The sequence below is a fragment of the Canis lupus genome, chromosome 16, assembly GCF_048164855.1.
Source record: "Canis lupus baileyi chromosome 16, mCanLup2.hap1, whole genome shotgun sequence".
NCBI lineage: Eukaryota > Metazoa > Chordata > Mammalia > Carnivora > Canidae > Canis > Canis lupus.
Genome location: NC_132853.1, coordinates 29,589,922 through 29,600,965, shown reverse-complemented (window position 1 = coordinate 29,600,965; position 11,044 = coordinate 29,589,922). Strand labels below are relative to the sequence as shown.

The 11,044-nt window shown below is 43.5% G+C and overlaps 1 long non-coding RNA gene across 1 annotated transcript; it reads left to right on the top strand.

Annotated features, from left to right (window-relative positions):
* Positions 1–4,263: 4,263 nt before the first annotated feature.
* On the top strand, positions 4,264–10,540 carry LOC140606468 (uncharacterized). Its single transcript, XR_012008783.1, has 2 exons — positions 4,264–4,515; positions 9,256–10,540. It is a non-coding gene; the product is annotated as an uncharacterized lncRNA (long non-coding RNA).
* Positions 10,541–11,044: the final 504 nt, after the last annotated feature.

Below are 11,044 nucleotides of genomic sequence, written 5' to 3'. Positions count from 1 at the left end.
AGGCAAGGACTCTCATCCCTTCCTGAAGCAGCAAAGAAGACTCACGCTTTTTAAAGAGGTTGGCAACAAGGACAGAACTCGAAAGCATACCTCAGGCAGTGCAGTGAGCTGAAATTCCATCGTCTCCGAGCCTTTGTATGGGTAAATTTTACCCTGGGTGTCTGGATATAGAAGCACTGGATATACACAGCCGCGCCCAAGATAGAGATCTATAGGGAGAGCCGCTAAAAGGGTTCCGGGGGAAGATAGCATCAACCGCGGGGCTGCTGGATGTGTGTGAAGACATTCCACGCCCTGCATGTGTTCTCCAGCAGCAAGTTAGTGCTCTTTGAATGTTAGGAATATTCTGCATGAAACCTCTGAATTGGAAGGGGTTTTGAGGTCCTTGGCCCTACCCCCACCCCTGTCGCCCCATGCCAGAAAGCCCTCTAATACATACCAGCCAATGTTCACGTGCTCTTTGCTGACAAGAGCACTTCGACCTCCCAAGGCATCCTCTGGCATCTGCGAGTTGCTCCAAGGCATGTCATGGAGTCAGGAATCCATCTGTGTGTCTTCAGGAAAGGACTCACTCATTCAACAAATATTTGCCAGGGAACATTCTAGGCACTGGGGATAGGTCAGTATACAATTCCTGGACCGTTTCAGACAATGACCTTATCTATGATATGGAAACAATAGCTCATTTCACCAATGAGCTCATGTTTTTGAAACTTGGGTTATACAACGATCATTATTTCTCTTGATTATATTAATTGAGAAAAGTTTCTTAACCTGAAAGTAAATGGGCTTTCCCCTGTCTTCCACTCTTTGGCTTTAGTCCAACCTCGGAGAATGGACCGAATTCTTCCTCAGTGACATGCATCTCTCACAGGTCCTCTTGTTTTTGCTTCTCTAGGCAGAATGTTCTCTGATCCTTCAACCTCTCCTCACATCAAATAATTTCTGCAACTTTCCCCATCTTAACCCATCTTTGAGTACACTCTAATTTGTCAATGCCCTTCTCAACATCTCATGCCCAAAAGTGAACATGATAACCCAATTGTCAACTGACCAAGAATGTAATGAGAGCACTCCTTCCCAAGAGTACTGGGTTTCTATTCATTCTTCTAGCTCACATTGTGTTGGATTGTTAGCAATCACATCACACTGTTGGCTTATTCTGAGCTGGTGGTCATTTAAAAGCCTCAGATATTTTTCACATGATTTCCTGCCAAGGCAATCTCCCCCACTCTATGTTTTTGCCATTTGTTTTTTGCACGTAAATGCCAGACTTTACATACAGGCCTGTTAAATTGTGTCTTATTGTTTTTGACCCAGCATTCCAACCTGTCAGGATCATTCTGGGTCCTCATTCTGTCACCTCTGGTATTAACTCTCCCTCCCAGATTTGTGACATCTACACCTTTGATCAGTATGCCTCCTGAGTTTTCATCTAGTGATAAATCAGACAGGATCAAGGATAGAGCCCTTGGCATTCCATAAGGAACCTCTCTGGAGGTTGACATCCATTGTCATGACTTGCACAGGGCCCTTCCAAGAATGAGGACATGGAGCATGGAGCAAAGATCTATACACGTGCACCCATGGGACTGCCTTACTCTCCCTCTGCCTCAGAACCTGCTCTTGCCTTCTCGTTCCACCCTCCCGAAACTGGCCTCTTTGCATACATCCCCCTCTCTAGGTCTTCCTGACGACCCTTCTTTTCATTTCTGCCTCGTCCAGATTCCACCTGATCCTCTCCGCTTCACCCAGGGTCCCTGGGGAACAGGCTCAGTCTTTGCTGGCATTTGTCCTGCCCTTCCCAGGGCTCTCGCACCCAGAGTGTCAGACTTCCGCTCCCAGACAAGCTCAGGCCAATGCGTGACTTCTCTCCCTACCACCCCAACCGAATTTAGCACATGGGCTGTGACATCCATCCAATACTCAACACTCTTTGGATTCAGCTGTTGAGCCAGCTGCAAATACATAAAACCACGATTCCCATCCAACCCACATGTCACCATGTTAGCCACAAGGAAACCATGAGAGGAACTGTTAACCCTAAGCTGAAATCAAGACCTGCAATGTTTATGGCATACACCTGATTCACAAACATAGTAACCTTATCAAGAGAGGAAATGAGGTTAGTTTGGAATAACTTGTGCTCAGTGAAGTCATTTTGCTTTTAACTGACCACCGCATTCCTTCCTAAATGCTCACCCACCATCTGCTTCTTAATCCATCCTGCTTCCCTGTTGTCAAGGATCTACCTCAAACTTACTTGTCTAGAGTCTCCAGAAACAATCTTTCTTCCTCTTTATAAAAATCAGGATAATCTCTGCCCAGTTCCTGAAGCTGGCACCACCTTCTATTTTCCACAAAATTACTTAAAAGTTATTGACAGTGGCCCCCGAGCCCCACTGGAAAGTTCTTTCCACACCTCAGCATATGAGTCACTGGGTCAGATACTTAGACCCATTTGAATCAGCTCCTTGCCCCCTTCCTATCTAATCTTCTCATCTTTCTTGAGCTCTGAGCCAGTCAGGACGCCTTGGGCGGGCAGGAGCAGAAAACCCAGGTTTAACTGGCTTAACCAATAAGGAAAATTTGATTATCTCATAAAATGAGAATTGCTAAGTAGAGGGCCTTCGGGATGGGTTACTTCAGTAGTTTGATTACTTACTTCTTCAAGGATACGTCTTTAACCTTCTACTCTGCCAGTATCAGAATCTCCATTTAATTCCCTCATGGTCACAAGGGGATTTTTGCATTTCCAACAATCCTATGCAAACACAACAATGCCCAATAGTGAAAGAAGGACTGTTTGTTCCATGTCTCTTTTTAGAAGCAAGGACACATTTTCAGAAACCCTAACAGACAGTCCTCATCTCTCATTGGTCAGAATTAAACCTCTTGCCTGTCATTAAACCAGTGTTGAGGGGAATGGAACCACAGGGATTGTTTTGGACTACTCCGAATTTTCCCTCAGACGTGGTGGGGGATACCCACACTTAAAAAATCATCCATCTGCCAACAAGGCAGAGAATTTGACCATTGAACCAGATTATCACCATCTCTCCATGGGCTTCAAATCTCTATATATTGTTTATTCTACCTTTTGTGGTTGACAAACTTGATAGAAAAATTATGTTTTCAACTTCCATTATACTTTGCCTTTTTATATAACATCATTTCCTTTTACCCAAACAGTGGATCTACACTTGCACTGTTTTTCTTTTACAGAGTCCAAAGGCCTTTTATTGATCTTAGAATATTTCCCTCTATTATTTTTTCAAGATTGATTTATTTATTTGAGAGAGAGAGAAAGAGAGCAGGAGGAGGGGCAGAGAGATAAAGAATCTCAAGCAGACTCCCCACTGAGTGTGGAGCCCAGCTTGGGGCTCCCTCTCATGACACTGAGATCATGACCTGAGCCAAAACCAAGAGTCAGGTGCCCCTGAATGTCAACCTCTTTAAATCCAAGCTTATTCTGAACCTTAGCCTCACTGTCACTCTTCCCTCAGACCCATTCTACTCTTTGGTGCTCATCCTCAGGGTCCTGCCGGTCATACATCTTTTTAAAGCCAGACCCCACCACAGAGCAACCTGCATGTCTCCGGTATGGCTTTGGTCACTCCCCCATGCCGCCTTGCCTTTTCTCCTCATTGGGATCAGTTCTGACTGTCATGCCATAATGGTTTTTCTAGGAAAATTCCTCCTTTCTTCATGACATCATTGGCTGCGGGACCCGACTTTTCTAGGAACATTTAAAACATGTTGTGATGGACATCACTACTGTGGTCCCATGGACCCTATTTCCTTTGTGGAACTGCTCCTCACACACCATACCCAACCCAAACTCCACCTCTAGGTAAAAGAGCAAGCGGGGCTGGGTCAGCCATAGTATGTGATCCACCTTGCAACAGTGATTAGTCTGGAAGTGGGCATGAGGCTCAGCAAGGTCAATTAGAAATCTTGCTTCGGTTGAAGAAGAGATTGAGAAAGATAAAAGGCACTTTTCCATCTGGATAACTAAACTAGGAAGGTATAAATCCAAACTTATGGATAGTTACCTTCCCACCTGTCTGCAGATGCAAAAATAAAAAAAAAAGGAACTAAAGGATGAGGCAAGAGAGAGAAAGTCATCCTAATTGCCTTGTTTGAGATCCTGACTGGAGCCAGCAGCTTCCCAGTCGCAAGGGCCAATTTACTCTCTTGCTTCAACTGCCAGCAAAAGCCCTCTGACTAATATGTTTACCCTCCTAACGTCTGGGGCACATGTTTAACTGTGGCCAACGCCCTCCTCCTTCATTATCACAGCCTCCAGGATGACATAAGTTCTTTTCCCAAGGTTTCCAGAATACTCATAAGATCAGCAAGTTCATCCCCCTGTGCACAAAATGCAAAGGGACAGTTTTCTTCCTTATCTCCATAATCTTTCCAGAGATGATGTTATTTGCTCTGCAAAGTAAAAGGGGTCTGTCAAACATCGGACATTTAGGATAATAAGACTGGATTTCCAGCAAATGACTGGTAAGTTGGCAGCCCTCATGATTTCTTTGCCTTGTGTCGGTACTAGATAGGAAGTCAGAATTCTTTTGTAAAACACCTATATCTTCTGTTCGCCCAGGTAGTCACATCTCCACAAGAATGTAGATTCTGCAGACTTTTCAAGTCTGGATTCTCTCTCCATTCTCTCTGTGGGTGGCCTTGGACAATTTCCTTGACCTTTCTGATCATTGGTTTTTCCATCTATAATATGGAAAAATAATAGACTTTCCTTTTAAGATTGTAATGAAACTTAAATGAGACATTGCATGTGAAATGCTTTGATTTTTTTCTACCAATAGAAAAAATACCACCACAAATGTTAAGAGAAACCATTATCATTTTTATTTTTTCATCACCCAGATTTTCTACTCTGACCACCCTCAAGTTAATCCGTTTTCCCACTCCTTGCATATACTTGTCTTTATTAGAATTTCTATTTCTTTTAAGCCAGTAGCACCCTTTCACTGCCAGACAAGCACCATCCCACCAGATGGGACACCAGGTGGTGTCGTCTCTGAAATCATTTTTGCCTCTTCCTGTTATGTGTCAAATTTGCTTTGTTTCTCTACTCTATGTGTTGGAGCACAGGCTCCTAAGTATCTGCTTCCCTGTCTGCACCTCTGCTTCCTCTTATTTCTGCCTAAAAGTCTGGCTCTGAGCCTTTGCTCTTCTCTTGTGCATCCAATTTATAGATCATCCTGTCTTCCTCTCTGCATCTTTCTTTCCCTTGCCATGTCACATTGACCCAAGAGTAAAGCCAAGTTCTTATCTTTGATTTCTACACGACAGCACTCACACAGGGCATTTGTGAGCACAGCAGAAACACAACTCCAAATGAGCATGGAGTATCCCTCCTTCATCACCCTGCCATGATGCTTTACCTCATATTCTCTACTTTCTACTCTCTTCCCAGCTGTCTCCCACTTGCTGCCAATCTGTATTCTTTCCTAACAGCTTTAGCTCATTCTTTTTATTTCCTTGACTCATGCCATATTGTCTCTATGAGGTCTTACCTTCAATCCCAAACTGCTTATCTAGGCATTTTCCTAAATAAAACAATACCTTTCCTTTTTTAAGATTTTATTTATTTATTTATTTATTTATTTATTTATTTATTTATTTGAAAGAGGAGGCTCGATCATGAGTGGGGGAACAGACAGAGACAGAGGGAAAAGGAGGATCCTAAAAAAAAAAAAAAAAGGAGGATCCTCACTAAGCAGGGAGCCCAATGCAGGGCTTGATCCCAGAACCCCAAGATCATGATCTGAGCTGAAGGCAAACACTTAACCAACTGAGCCACCCAGGAGCACCCAAGATAATACCTTTCTTAAGAGGACTTCTGGTTCAAGACATAAGAATTTTTTTCATTCATTCATTCATTCATTCATTCATATCAGTTACAAAATTTTATCTGAGATTTTTTTCTTCCTCTAATTTAAAATATTTCGGGTAGAAAAGTCTCCTTCACACATGTGCTTTTTGGGTTTTATGACAGACACTCCACAACCAGGTCATTCTTCTGCGATCATGAACTGTGGGCCCAGGCAACAAACCCTGCTTTATTTCACTAATCCTGATTCCTTCTAGTCAAAAGCCCTACTTTCAGGAGAGGAAGGAAATGAGAGAACTAGAGACGAGTATGCTTCCTATGCCTTCAGGTTACTCAGTCTCTTACCTACAGTACTAAAAATCCAAATAGGGCAGCCCTGGCGGCTCAGCGGTTTAGCGCAGCCTTCGGCCTGGGGTGTGATCCTGGAGACCTGGGATCGAGTCCCACGTCGGGCTCCCTGCATGGGGCCTGCTTCTCCCTCTGCCTGTGTCTCTGCCTCTCTCTCTCTCTGTCTCTGTCTCTCATAAATAAATAAATAAAATCTTTAAAAAATAATAAATAAAAGTAAAAATCCAAATAGTTTTGGTGGCCAGGACATCTCCTCACTCCTTCAGTAAATTCCAGGGGACTCAGTACAAGCAGGCAGTGACTGGTAGTTCTGATGACTACTAGCAGGTTCTTCATCACATCTGATATACATGTGCTAGACAGAAGGGTTTCCAATTAAGTCACGTCAGCTCTACTCAGAAAATTCAGTATCCATTCTCAGGAGAACAGTGCTCATCTCTCCAAGGAGGGAGAGATCAGCAGATTCCTTCTCCTTGCTTATACCTACCTGTTCGTGTGCTGGTGGGTGAATTTTGAGTGGGGATTTCTTCAGAACATCCAGAATTACCCCTTTTTAGCCTACATAGTTGGCGGTAGAGAGGCAATCTGAAGCCAAAACTAGTAGAATATAATCCGGTTTCATCACGGTATATAGTAAAATTGGGTCAAGGTCCGAAAAACAGCACCAAGGGCACCTGGGTGGCTCAAGTGGTTAAGCGTCTGCCTTTGGCTCAGGTCATGATCTCGGGATCCTGGGATCAAGTCCCATATCGGGCTCTCTGCTTCTTCCTTTCACTCTCCCTCTGTGCTCTCTCTCGCTCTCTCGCTAGCTCTCTCTCTCTCTCTCTCTCTGTTTTCTCTCTCAAATAAATAAATAAAATCTTTAAAAATAAAAACAGTACCAAAAGTAGGCCACAAGGTCTTTAAGAGGCATATTCATTCACAAAGAATACCTAGGATTATTTCATAAAGAAATGACTGAGCTGAGAAAGAAATCAGAAACCTTAAGTCTGAGAAAGGAGGTCACAAAGGTATGAGGACCCGAGGAATGGATTCAGGTGCAGGGGATGAGATTAGGGCAGCCCAGAGAATCTTACCACAATTTTTGCCGCAGCCAGAGTTGATTCTTATTGGCTAACTACGGATGTCATGGCTTCTGTACCCACAGGTACCCAGAGCGCCTGTCAGAGCCCCATCACGGGTCTGGATTTCTAGGACAGTGTCTGCCTCTCTTTCATTCCTAGGTCACCTTACACTATCCTAATTCTTGACTTTTTTAGTAATGTCCCACTCCAAGCCTAGGCTATATGTGTTAGCTAGGGACTTAGATATGTCTCCAAGATGTTCTGGAGTCCCACCAAGAGTTTACTTATTTACATGAGAAGCTGAGGGGGACTCCTAAGAAATAACTCACCCTAAGAGCACAGGGAGTTGGACAGAGGAGCAGAGCCTAAACAAATCCTCATGTTCAGAAGAAGGGTGGTTCTGACTAGCATAGCATCTGCCTCTTGGATTTGTCTCCAGGCCAGCCCCCCTCATAGTCTCATGCCTAGTTCTCAGGAAATGACAGATTATTTGAGTAAAAATAAAAAGAACTAATGTTGCTGAAATTGTATACGAAATTAGGGCTTCTGTCACAAAGCATAACAAAAATAGAAGTCCCTCCCCTTCTCATAGTGCAACACACAGCAATATTTTGCTTACCCAGAGAGATGATTCAACAGAGGTACGCGGTAGCCAGCTGCAAGATGGTTCCCAATGATACCCACTTCCTGGTATTCACACCTTTGAGTAGTCCCTTCCCACATTGTAGCAGGGTTGGTCTGTGTGACTAATAGAATGTGGCAGAAGTATGGCATGTCACTTCTAAGGCACTGCAGTTTCCTCTCTGCTTTCTCTCTCTCTGAATCGCTCAGTTCAGGGGAAGCCAGCTGCCATGTTATGAGGACACTTTAGAAAATCTGTAGAGAAGTCCTTGTGGTGAGGAACTGATGCCTCCACCCAACGTCCATGTGAATGAGCCATCCTAGGAGTGGTTGCTCCATCCCTGAGAGCCCCTCAAGAACCTCACTAGAGGCCTTGGGACAGAAGCATTGAGCCAAGCTGTTTCTGGATTCCTGGCCCTTAGACACTAGTGAGATAAAAATGTTTTAAACTGTGAAGTTTGGGGGTAATTTTTTATATAGCAAAAGATAACCACTGCAGAATTTAGTACCAGAAGTGAGATGTTGCCATAACAAAAATGCAGGAGAGGTTTAGAATCAAGCAGCAAGGTTGGAAAGATTCTGAGGAGAGTTTTAGTGCAAGCCTGAAGAGCTTTGACAAAACTATTTGCAGAGGCATGATGACTTTTGAGGAGTCTGCAGGTGAGGGCAAGCAAGAGAGTGAGAAAAATCTTATCAGAAGGTGGAAGAACGGGGGATCCTTGTTGTATAGTGGTGGAAAGTTTAGCAACACTGTCACCCACAGGTATGGGAAAGAAAACGTACCTTAATGAACTGGATCTGGCTAAGGAGATTTCTAAGCTATGTGTCAATTCGCGACCTTGTTTCTTCTTGTTGTTTATAATAAGATGTGAGAGGAGACAGACAAGGCTAACGGAAAAACCACTAAGCATTAAAAGAGCCAGGGCTCAGTAGTCTTGAAATTTTTCAACCTCTCAGGATGGCAAACAATGCTAAAATTAAGAAATGTCCTCCAGGGATGCCTGGGTGGCTCAGTTGGTACAGCATATGACTGTTGATCTCAGGATCATGAGTCGAAGCCCCTCATTGGGCATGGAGCCTACTTTAAAAAAAAAAGAGAGAGGGAGAAGATAAAATGAAATGTCTTCCATACAATGATCAATTCCAGGGAACTGCAAGAAAAACGTGCAGAAGATGAAGCCAAGGGAGTAGCAATAAAGCCCTTCATAAAGCCCTCAGGAAGCTCTAAGGTGGTAGTTCAGACAGCTATTGACTCAGTCAAAAATGCCCCTAAAAAGTAAAAGTGTGTGCCTCAGAGATACTCTCCTTTAAACAATAGAGCTTCTAAGAAGCTTAAGGATGTTGTCTTTGCCATTTCAGCAGAAACCCACAGGCTTCTCTCAAAGAGATTTCTGGGTGCGGCCTTTGTATAATGGGATGAGCCCAGTATCATTCACCAGAGCTTCAGAAAGTTGTTCAGAAGATGGTATTTGTAGAAACACAGACGGCCTGGACTGAAAAGGGCAGAAACTGCAAAATGAAAATGGTCCGTGAACCTCTCCCTCCAGATTCTGGCAGGAAACAGTCTAAGAAAATGACATAGCTGCAAACAAGACTACTTTTCATGGAAAAGCAAGGATGACTCAGAGGAAGAACCAAGACCCCAGAGGGAAGGGCGAAGAGCCAGGGAGAATTATTCCCAGTCAGACGAAAGACCAAGTCTTAGTTAAAGAACTTGCAAATATCCAGCTGTGTTTCAGACTTGCCATGGACTGGTCAGTCCTGGGTGCCTCCCATGTCCCCCCATGTTTTGGATAGACGTGTCTATAATGGTTATCTTTTGCCTGCCGCATCATTATGTGTTGAATGTCTGTATTCATGGATCTTTACATTTGAGAGGAACTATACTTAAGGAACTGAATTTAAGGAATTACACCTGAGGATCCTCATCAACTCCGGGTTTAGATGACACAGTTCTGGAATTCAAACTGATGCTCCGGTGGCATGATACCTTAGGGGTCTTGGGAAAGAGTGAGTGTATTTTGCATGTGGGAAAAATAGAAATAGTTTGTGCCCAGAAGGTGAACTGTGCTGTTCTGTAAATGTCCACAGTTTCTTTTATATTCTTCCCCTCAAGAACTGGAAACCAATTTCCCTCCCCTTGAGTAGAAGCTAGACTTAGTGACTCAATTTTAATGAACAGAAGAAAGTAGTAGAAGTAATGGTGGACAAGTTTGAACACCAGATCATGAAAAGCACCTGCTTGCTCATTCCCCTTTAGATCCTTTGCTCTGAGAAAAGCCAGATAAGATGTCCTGGGGACACTCAGGCCACCCATCAAGATGCCCACCCTGCCAACACCCATGTGAGTGGGCCATGTCAGAAATGTATACTCCAAAAAAAATAAAAAATAAAAATAAAAAATAAAAAAAAAAAGAAATGTATACTCCAGCATCAGCCAAGCACTCAGATGACTGTCCCTCCTGCTGGTATATCCTGACTGCACCCAACACCAGAATCACCCACCTAAGTCATTCCTGAATTCCTCACCCACAGAAACTGAGATAATAAATGATAAGTGCAGCTCCCCATCTCTCATCCACACAGACCCAAGCCAGAATGTAGTATGAGAAAGAAATAAATCTTTCTTGTTTTAAACAACTGATATTTGGGGGAGGCCTTGTAACTGTAGCATGATCTAGTGTTGGTGAACTGAAACTCTAGACTTCATGTTAAAGCACACAAAAAGCCCATATCCAGAAAACTACTGCAAAATATCCACATTTCAAAATATCTACATTGGTATCTCAGTGAGATCATAATAATGCTCAGCTCCCTGCTGGACACTTCCTCCACACCCTGAATCTCAGAGGCTCATGGAAAAGGCCATCTAATGAAAGACCTATTTATTCCCTAGTTGAGCACTTCTCAAACCTTAATGGGCCTAAGGTTCACTGGAGATTTTGATACTATACATCATCAGGTTATACTCCCCAGAGAATCAGCTTCAGGAGGTCGGGAGAGGCTTAGAAATCTGTAGTTTTAATAAAATGCCAGTAGCTTCTGAGGCACTTCATCACAGACCACACTTGGAAAAACTCTGGGCGATTACATGGTAGACAACCTGCAGAGACATATTCACTGTCCGCAGGCAAAGCAGAAGCAACGT